The 10,022-nt window shown below is 41.5% G+C and overlaps 1 long non-coding RNA gene across 1 annotated transcript; it reads left to right on the top strand.

The window, feature by feature from the left end:
* The first annotated feature begins 5,225 nt into the window (after positions 1–5,225).
* On the top strand, positions 5,226–6,395 carry LOC108891285 (uncharacterized). The gene is made up of 4 exons (XR_007809878.1): positions 5,226–5,321; positions 5,428–5,537; positions 5,639–5,933; positions 6,031–6,395. It is a non-coding gene; the product is annotated as an uncharacterized LOC108891285 (long non-coding RNA).
* The last annotated feature ends 3,627 nt before the right edge of the window (positions 6,396–10,022 follow it).

A 10,022-nucleotide genomic window follows, 5' to 3' on the forward strand; every position in this document is an offset into this window, starting at 1 on the left:
TACAAACAAACTTTAACTTAACTAACGTCACACACAGCTTCCGGACTGACTTTAGCCAAGGTTTAAACCCAGCACGAGCATGAGTGCACCTGACACTGACTTCTGGTGCCTGTAAGTGAAGCACGGAGCCGCTCCCTCCACAGCCTTAAATTAACTGGTTAAGAAAACAGCTAAATTAGCAGCGCGCGCTAATCCAGCAGCTAACAGACAGTAGGGCTGGTGCAGCAACAGGTGGATATGCTGCAGATTTACAACACACTGGGGCTCGTTTCAGGTCGTTTAGACCGAGTCAAAGCACTTTTATTCGGATTCACTCACGTTGAACTGCTGCTAAATTTTTAACGTCTGCTCTGTGTACACGTGCGCGCATGTACACGTACACACACACACAAAGCTAACATGCCAATGCCTCAGAAAGTCGAAGAGCCGGAGTTGCAGGCTGGTTTCTTCGAACAACTAAATTCCAAAAAAAAATATTATTGACAAGATTATAAACAAAAGCTTTACTTACCGAAGTCAACTTCACCTTCTGTGCTGGCTTTGACCGCTCCCGAGTTGGCCTCGTGCTTAAAGTGGTAGATGCGCGCCAACCGGAAATGGGGCATGCGCAAGGGGCACACAGTTCTGCAACTTAGGTCTCATACCGCAAACCAAGCTACACACTCAGTTAAACCATGTACATAGAATTAAATGAAATAAGTTTGTTGATCAAAAGTACAGAAAACTCAGTGTGAGCAAGTAAACATAAAAAACTAGTATGAATTAAGTTTAAATGCACTGTTTTAGCTTTAGTCAGGACAATGTTTGCATTTACAGTGTGGAGACAGCAGTTTTTCATTCTGAGCTTAATGAGCGAGCAGAAGCCGAGACAGGAGGACTTTCAGACGCGGGACTCACTGTGAGTCCATGAGAGCTTGAACTGTGTATTTCTCGCCATGTTGATTGGATGAAACCTCTCAGGAGAGATGTTCTGTCGGAACGCGCGTGCTGTTAGAACATACCTGAAGGTTCCATTGTTACCATGGTTTTTTTTTTTAAGGTGCATCGTTCAGAACCGATCATCTTTTAAACACAAACAAACTCCAGATGATCAGAAAACTGTTGGCTTTCTATTTGCACTGGATTTCTTTGAAAAAAGAGACATTGAGGAAAGAGACTTCAACGAGGACTTCTCATCGCACCCGAGCAGCTACCTGACAGCTACTGTCACCAACGAGGATTTTTACTTGGAAAAAGTACGTTTTTTTTTTTCAAATTTATAAAACCATGTTGTTTTCAATGCATTTTGCCTTTGAGTCCAACATTGACTGCAAATATTGGAAATATTTTTCAACTATCAGTGTAAATTAGCCAAATGGGACTGACTTTGACTGTCTTAAGTTTGCCCAAAGAAACCAAAAGCTTGGTTTACGGTCTCCTTCAATCACTTTGAACCGTTAGCATGCTGAGAGGTAGCCTATGAATAAAATAACGTTTGTATATCTTCTCGCTCACACCATAAGTAATACATGTAGTGACAATATCTTTTAATTTGAAAATATTTTTGATGTATTTTACACAGAACGGCGCACAGATATTATTCAGTTTTATGTCCGATTGTGAACTGTGATATGTGCCGACCTGATAAACCGCTTACATTTATTTAATAATTGATTAATTGATTAGTGGATTGCTAGAAACTTAATTGGCAGTAATTCTGATAATTGATTAATTATCTCAATATTTTTATACACAAAAAATCACTCATACCAGCTTCTCAAAAATAATATTTGCTAGTTTTTTGTTGTTTGTTTTATTAATTTCTGACATTATATACACTGAACAATCAATGGATTATTTAAAAAAAAAAGATAATGTACTTTGTGTTAGTATGACTTAACGCATGTCATTTATTTTTATGGTTCATTTTATTTTATAGTTTTATTGCATTGTGGTACCTTTGTTGTGTATGTTTCCATCTTCAGATGCAGCAGGACACCTGGACAGCGCTTCTTGTTCCTGTCCCCAGCCGCTCCATCATCCCTCAGGTGGTCCTCCACAGGTCCCAGCGGCAGCCTCCCACAGCACTCCACCTCTCACCTCTCTCTCCCCTCCTGCCTCCTCCTCTGGCTCTTCTCGCTTTTCTCTCTCCTTACCAGGCTGCTCATTCTGGCCTGTTGAGGCATCAGGACCTCCTCCCCAGAAGATCCCAAGGAGGGACCCTCAGCCGCCCCCTGAGCCTGTGGAAGCGCGCTCAACAGCTCGTGGCCAGATCACGGTAAGAACATACATTCATGGTATTTTAAGTTAATATAATTTCATTTCCCTAACCACCCAGAAACCAACCAGTTGTCTAGAGCTATGCATGCAAATTATTTTATAGTTTTATTGCATTGTGGTACTTTTATTTCAGTGATGTGTGAAAGTTACTGTGGTAACAGTTGATGGTATGTTTATGTGATGTGAGCAGACTTCTAAAGGTTGTATATGTTTCTACCTTCAGATGCAGCAGGACACCTGGACAGCGCTTCTTGTTCCTGTCCCCAGCCGCTCCATCATCCCTCAGGTGGTCCTCCACAGGGTCCCGGCGGCAACCTCCCACAGCACTCCACCTCTCACCTCTCTCTCCCTCCTGCCTCCTCCTCTGGCTCTTCTCGCTTTTCTCTCTCCTTACCAGGCTGCTCATTCTGGCCTGTTGAGGCATCAGGACCTCCTCCCCAGAAGATCCCAAGGAGGGACCCTCAGCCGCCCCCTGAGCCTGTGGAAGCGCGCTCAACAGCTCGTGGCCAGATCACGGTAAGAACATACATACATGGTATTTTAAGTTAATATAATTTCATTTCCCTAACCACCCAGAAACCAACCAGTTGTCTAGAGCTAAGGTTATTAGTCAATTAGTAGATTGTCAGAAAATTAATTGGTACCAATTTTGATCATTAATTAATTGTCTAATTTTTTTTAGTCATAAGTGCAAAGAAATTCATTTGTACCAGCTTCTCAGATGTGAATATTTGCTAGTTTTTTCATCCTAACATTATATACACCGAGCTATCAACTGATTATTGAAAGAGAAAGTAATCAATTTTTTGTATTAAGTATAATTTAATGCATGCAAATTATTTATAGTTTTATTGCATTGTGGAACTTTTATTTCAGTGATGTGTGAAAGTTACTGTGGTAACAGTTGATGGTATGTTTATGTGATGTGAGCAGACTTCTAAAGGTTGTATATGTTTCTACCTTCAGACGCAGCAGGACACCTGGACAGCGCTTCTTGTTCCTGTCCCCAGCCGCTCCATCATCCCTCAGGTGGTCCTCCATAAGGTCCCGGCGGCAGCAGCCTCCTGCAGAGCTTCACCTCTCACCTCTCTCTCCCCTCCTGCCTCCTCCTCTGGCTCTTCTCCCTTTTCTCTCTCCTCTCCAAGCTCCTCATCCTCTGCTCTCTCTTCATTCTGGACTTGTGTTGAGGTATCAGACCATCCTCCTAAGCTCATCCTGAGGAGGGACCCTCAGCCTCCCCCTGAGCCTGCCAGAAGCACCCCCAGCAGATGCCTCTGCCTCCCTCTCTGGCTCTTCTCTCTCTTCGCTCCCCTCGCCTTCTCTCCTCCCTCTCCTCTCTCCTCTCTCCTCCTCCTCTTCTAGCTCCTCGTCTCCGGACCAACCTGAGCCACCCATCAGCTGTATTTCATTCTCTCTGTGCTTTGATTTTTTGCGCTCCTGGTCTAGGTGCTCGTCTCCGGACAAACCCGAGTCACCCCTGAGCCTGCAGAAGCACCTCCAGCAGATGCCTCTGCCTCCTTCTCTGGCTCTTCTCTCTCTTCTCTCCCCTCGCCTTCTCTCCTCCCTCTCCTCTCTCCTCTCTCCTCCTCTTCTAGCTCCTCGTCTCCGGACCAACCTGAGCCACCCATCAGCTGTATTTCATTCTCTCTGTGCTTTGATTTTCTGCGCTCCTGGTCTAGGTGCTCGTCTCCGGACAACGAGTCGCCCCCTGAGCCTTCCAAGGGCGCCCCCTGGACACCTGAACCACCCAGTCCAGCGTTTGGAGGTGCGCCCCCTGGACCACCTGAGCCAACCAGTCCACCTGGGTTGTTTGGGAACCAGCCTGAACCGCAGTGGGTGAAGGATGTCCGGTCCTTCATGGAGAGGAGGGAGCCATATGATTCCATGGGGTGCAAAAGGACCATTAAGGCTGAAGGTAGGTCTCCAGGTAAGCCAGAGTCATTACGTCGTTATCATTACACATTTTAATTTCCTTACATTTTTTGTGAATGATTTTGTATTGAACTTGTGTGATTTGCTTTGAATTAGTTTGAATTGAATTGATTGAGGGGCCATGCAGCGTGAGAATGGTGTTCTTGTTGCTGCACCATGACTCAGGCAGGGTGTCTGCACAGAGCGAGTGTGATCTGGGAGGGATAGCGTGAACCTCCAACGTGTTTCGACCTCCCAGTGAAGCTGCTCTGTGACAGAGAAAGAAAAGGATGGCGACACCATGTCAAGGAGGTTCACATGTCTGTCGACGCCCACCCTAGACCGACAAGAGTCTGCAGTGACAAGGGCCTCATGGCAGGGGTCAGCTGTAGAAAGTTAGCATGTAGGTAGCATGTGTAGTTATGCTAGAGAAGAAATTATTACAATAGGGAAGAAATCATTTAGGAAGAGAAGGGAGAAGAGAAGAGGAAGGAAAAGGTAAGATGTACGACAGGGAGGAGAGGAGGAGGAGTCCTTCAGAAGAAGAAGGTAAGTCTTTCATGTTATTATCAGATTTCATGCAGTTATGAATTATATCACTGTTTATCTGATTTCTAAAGTTTTTAGCTCAATCTGCTTGTCTTCTGTTTTCTTTTAGAGAGATGACGAGAGAGGAGAGGAGAGGAGAGGAGGTGGAGGGCAACATGACATGTAAACCCTCTCATATAAAAAGGTAAACATTTCATGTTATTATCAGATTTAATGTAATGATGAATGATACCTGAGTTTACCTGATTTCTAAAGTTTTAAACTACAACCTGTTTGTCTTCTGTTTTTCATTCAGAGAGATGATGACAGAGGAGAGGAGAGGAGGTGGAGGGCAACATGACATGAAAACCCTCTCATCTAAAAGGTAAACATCCATTTATCTACTGTTATTACCTGATTTTATGAAGTTCATTATTTGAAGTTTTTAACTGTTATTCCCTTTTGTCTGTCATTTATTTCTGCAGAGGGAGGAAAGGGTTTTTTTTTAAAGAGAAGAGGAGAAGACAGGCTGAGGAGATGAGAAAAGAGAAGAGAAAAATCAGAGTGGAGGAGAGGAGAGGAGGTGGAGGGCAACATGACATGTAAACCCTCTCATCTAAAAGGTAAATATCCATTTATCTACTGTTATTACCAGATTCTAAGTTCATTTAATTCATTATTTGAAGTTCTTAACTGTTAATCCCTTTTGTCTGTCATTTATTTCTGCAGAGAGGAGAAAAAATGAGGGAAGAGACATGAAAAAAGGAAAAAAGACGAGAGGGGAGGAGAGGAGAGGAGGTGGGAGGGCAACATGTCGTGTAAAACCTCTCATGTAAAAGGTAAATATTTCTTGTTGTTATCAGATTTCGTGCAGTGATGAATTATTATACTTCTGTTTACCTGATTTCTACATTTTTGTTTTTTGTCTTTTTTCTTCTAGAGAGAGGAGAGGAGGTGGAGGACAATATGAAAAGTGAACCGTCACCATCAAAAAGAAAAACATCTGTTTATGTCATACTGTCTACATGATACACAGGAAGAATCCATCTGTTCACATTTATTCACTGAAAATGTAACTATTATCCCCTCATCTGCATTTTTTAGAAAGAGGAGAGGAGACACGATTGAGGAAGAGAGAGAGGAGACGAGAAAAGGAAAGAAAAGAGGAAAATCAGAGTGGAGGAGAGGAGAGGAGGTGGAGGGCATTATAAAGTGGAAACCCTCTCATGTAAAAGGTAAACATCCATTTATCTAATGTTATTATCAGTTTTTATCAAGTTCATTATTTGAAGTTTTTAACTACAACCTGTTTGTCTTCTGTTGTTTGTTTAGTGAGATAATGACAGAGGAGGTGGAGAGGAGGTGGAGGACATTACGAAGAATGAACACTCACATATAAAAGGTAGGAAGCTAATGTCTCTGAAAGCAGCTTAACTTCCCTGTAATAACTTGAGACTGGTCTGAAAAGTTGTTCTCTTCTTGTGTTTTCCTTTTCAGCCAAGAAAACTCTGACCTGCCACTTCACAAACTACAAGTGAAACATGTTTCTACAAAGATTTTTCTCATGTTCAAACTGTTCAAAAACAAGTGTTTGAAATACAAAGTGACAACAAAAAGTGTGTTTTGTGATTACATTTATAAAGACTTGTGACTTGATTGAGATTATTGTAATACTGATTATAGTGATTACTGATATTGATTTAGATTACTGTCAACAGTTTTTATTGGAACTACTTTCTTCTTCTTCTTCTGATAGATAGATAGATAGATAGATAGATAGATGACTTTATTCATCCCCAAAGGGAAATTTGGTTGTCACAGTAGTCCGTATGTGAATGCAACAAAAACGGTACAAGATAGAATAATACAATGGTATAAAATAGAATATAACAGTATATAGTGCAAATGGCAGCAGCAGCAGAATACAACAATAAAGGTATAATATGCATGATAAATGATAAATAAAGAAGAAATAGTCATTTACCTGAGGTCATTTTACAGCCAGTTGTGTACAACAACACAGTGTTATGGAGGTTTACATAAGTAAATGATTTGAGTATTTCATCCACATACTCACAATTTATTTACATTAATTACATGACCACAAAGAAGTGATTTAAGTGTATTACAAAGGTTAAATGAAGGTAGTTTTATTTGTTGAAGACACTGCATATAAACAATTATTTATAAAATAATTATTATAAAAAGCATCAGTCATTCTTTATTGAAATTGTTATTTATAGCAATTATAGCAATTTGATAAATGTTACAGAATCCATTTTCTGATTTTTCTAGCATTTAATATTCTTCATCACAAATCACACAACTAAAATACAATACTAGTAAACTGTTTATTTTGTCAATATTAAACAGTGTGAAATCATCCCTGAATATTGAGAGGCTCAAGTGAAATCTCAGCTGCCATCTCAGCACCCACTGATATAGAAATGTTTGCCTTTTTGACAAAGTATGACTGAATGCTCATTCAACTGTGTGCTATTCCATAAATATTTCAATCTGTACTCACCAACATGAACTTATCAGAAATGCTAAATTAACATGTTAACAAGTTAAGACTGTCATTGATATGTCAGTGTCAATAGTGCCATACTCTTCCAGACAAATCCACTGCACCCAACACAGAGCTGGAATAGTGCTTTTCAACATCCTACATCCAACACAGTCTTTAGCAAAGTCAAAGCTGAGGAAGGCTGCTGCCCTCAGTCTGTGTGACCCAGGTGAGCTGTATGTGAGCAGAGGGTCCCATGGAGCTGACAGTGTCTTTGTAAATTGTTGTTTAAGTCATTTACGAGATGTAGAAGTGATTTGGGGTGTACCAGCAGCAGTATTTGCCACGGCGATAGCTTTTAAGACAGTAACTTCAAACACTTCAAAAGTATAGTGCAGTGTTGGGGGGTACGCAAGGTTGAGGGCATAAATCAGCTGCATAAGCAGCGTGCAAGCTTTAGCAGTATTGCCACATCCTTGCAACATCTCCTTGCCTTCAACAAGGATGGATACATCCACTGGATCCTCTCCATCAGCACTGTGGACAACTAGGATCTTGAGGATGTGTCGAGAGGCATCACTGCGGCTGTTCTCCTGCATACAATTTACAAGAACAATGAAGACAATTCTATTGAGAAACAAATACTAATAAAATTGCTTGATTTGTTGACCTCAGTATCAGGGTGCTAAAAATAACCATCATTAAACACAGCTCAGATTACGTTCAATTGAGTCAAATCTATTTGCATTAGCAAAACATTTGTAGAACATGGTGCAAGATGACTGCACTCCACAGACTGTAGCCCCCAAATGAATGTTGCTTGAATGTTGCTCTCAGCCATAAATTGTGTGCCTTTGACACTTTATAGTGCGAGGAAACCCTATGGCTTTGTAATCCCAGATTTTTGTGAGTATACACAAAAGCTGAGCAGAATATCTTCATCTCTTCCTTTACCTCCTCTCTTAACTTAGGGTTAACTTTAACTGTGATGATAACATGATAACATTCAAATTTTAAAAGGCGTCATTAAAAATGCTTTTAAATAAAATCATGCTTTACCAGGAAATCTTCAAAAAGTTCCTCAACTTTCTTGCCAAGGTACAGGATCAGGCTGCGGATAACAGCATCACATCTATTATTTAGACACAATGATGTGTAAAGTGAGAACACGAGAACATACGAGGAGCAAGGAGCTGTGATCTGAGTGTACGGAGCAAGCGGAATCGTTTGCCCTCAGTTGAACATTGAATTGTCTTTGTCCAATCACATTCACGTCTAAAGACAGGGTCAAAATTAATACATGTACCTTCAGTGTCACACACTGTGTGGGGACTTTGAGTGCAGAATTTTTCTGCCTTATATTTGTACACTGAGGTCTGTCTCCCTACAAAAAAAGGTCACCAAAGCATAATTTTGGACAAACACACCTGACTCAGTTTGTCCAGGAACGGCCTCAGCTTGGTCCCTACAACACCTCCCCTGGCCTTCATCAGGGCAATAAGTTTTGGTGTGTAGTGGTCAAGTCTGTACATGAAGCTCTGCTCCAGGGAAACTGTAGTTATTCTTCTGAATTCCTCGTTGATCTGAACTGACAAAAGATTCACAAATGAACATGAACAATCTGAGTACAAGCAAGGTAGTGACCGGCCTTGACCAGCGTGTAGATGTTTCAATCTATAATGTTTTAAGAGAGCTAAACGTTTTGATGCCCTGAAGTTACAATTTTTGCATGACCATCTCTAACAAAGGAGGCCTACTGCTTCTCCTTGATGACGTCAGCACTGAAACCCACCAATCTGTCCTCCTGCTTAGACCTCAGCTGCCCACTGGCTCATCCTAAGGAGAGAAAGAAATCAAGAAATTCATGATGCAGCACTACCGACTTAAGCATTACCAACCAATCTCAGCATTAAGAAAAAAAAATCTCAAAGACACTTTGGTAAGAGCTAAGTTCCAAAGACAGGGACCAGGTCAAAAAAGAGGACAACATTGGGCCTTTCACCCCAGAACATTCCTTAATAACCCACATGGGGGAGCCAACACCCCAATAATGGACAACCTCTCTCCAAACCAGGAACCTGATCTAGGCTATAACCTGTCGTGCCTGCAATCAAACCTACATAGGGCAAACAGGCCAACCACTATTAGCACACCCGAAACAGCATCTGTTCACCATTGGGGAGGAGAGACTGACCACCCCACTGGTTCAACACTTCCAAATTCATCCAATGCAATATCTTTCCATCACTGGCCTTCAATCCAACCCGGCGTGGACGGAGGGTCAACGGAGGAGACACGAGGCCCTCTGGATAGAAAAGTTAAAAACAAGAGTCCCTTATGGACTGAATGCACACCAATTGTTTACCACTGCTAGTGATTTGAGACCAAAAATGATGACTCTGGACTCGTCCCTTTCAGCAGGCAAAACTGGATATGGTGGACTGAAGACTTTCCTCATGAAGGATGTGTTCAAATGACACAAGTTGACAAAGAAATCTCAGAAGCAAGAACATTTATTAGACACACAAAACGTACAATAAAGCAACAAGAACAACAACAAGAGGAACCCTCAACAGCACTGCACACAAAAATCTATTTCAAAACTTCCTTAAGAATATAAACTATGTACAATTGCCCTGAACGGTCTCAAAGTTATTTCTGGAACTTCAGCCTTCTACGGGTTATGACCCGCCTCAATCTCTCTTGAGTAGCCTTCTTCAACGAGCGGTGGCAAAGTAAACACAAGGGCATTTTGCTGAGTCTGCAATTGAAAATGATATTGACCAAACAGATAAAAATGTCATTTATAGAACTG

This window comes from Lates calcarifer, unplaced genomic scaffold (genome assembly GCF_001640805.2).
Source record: "Lates calcarifer isolate ASB-BC8 unplaced genomic scaffold, TLL_Latcal_v3 _unitig_1915_quiver_2142, whole genome shotgun sequence".
Lineage (NCBI taxonomy): Eukaryota > Metazoa > Chordata > Actinopteri > Centropomidae > Lates > Lates calcarifer.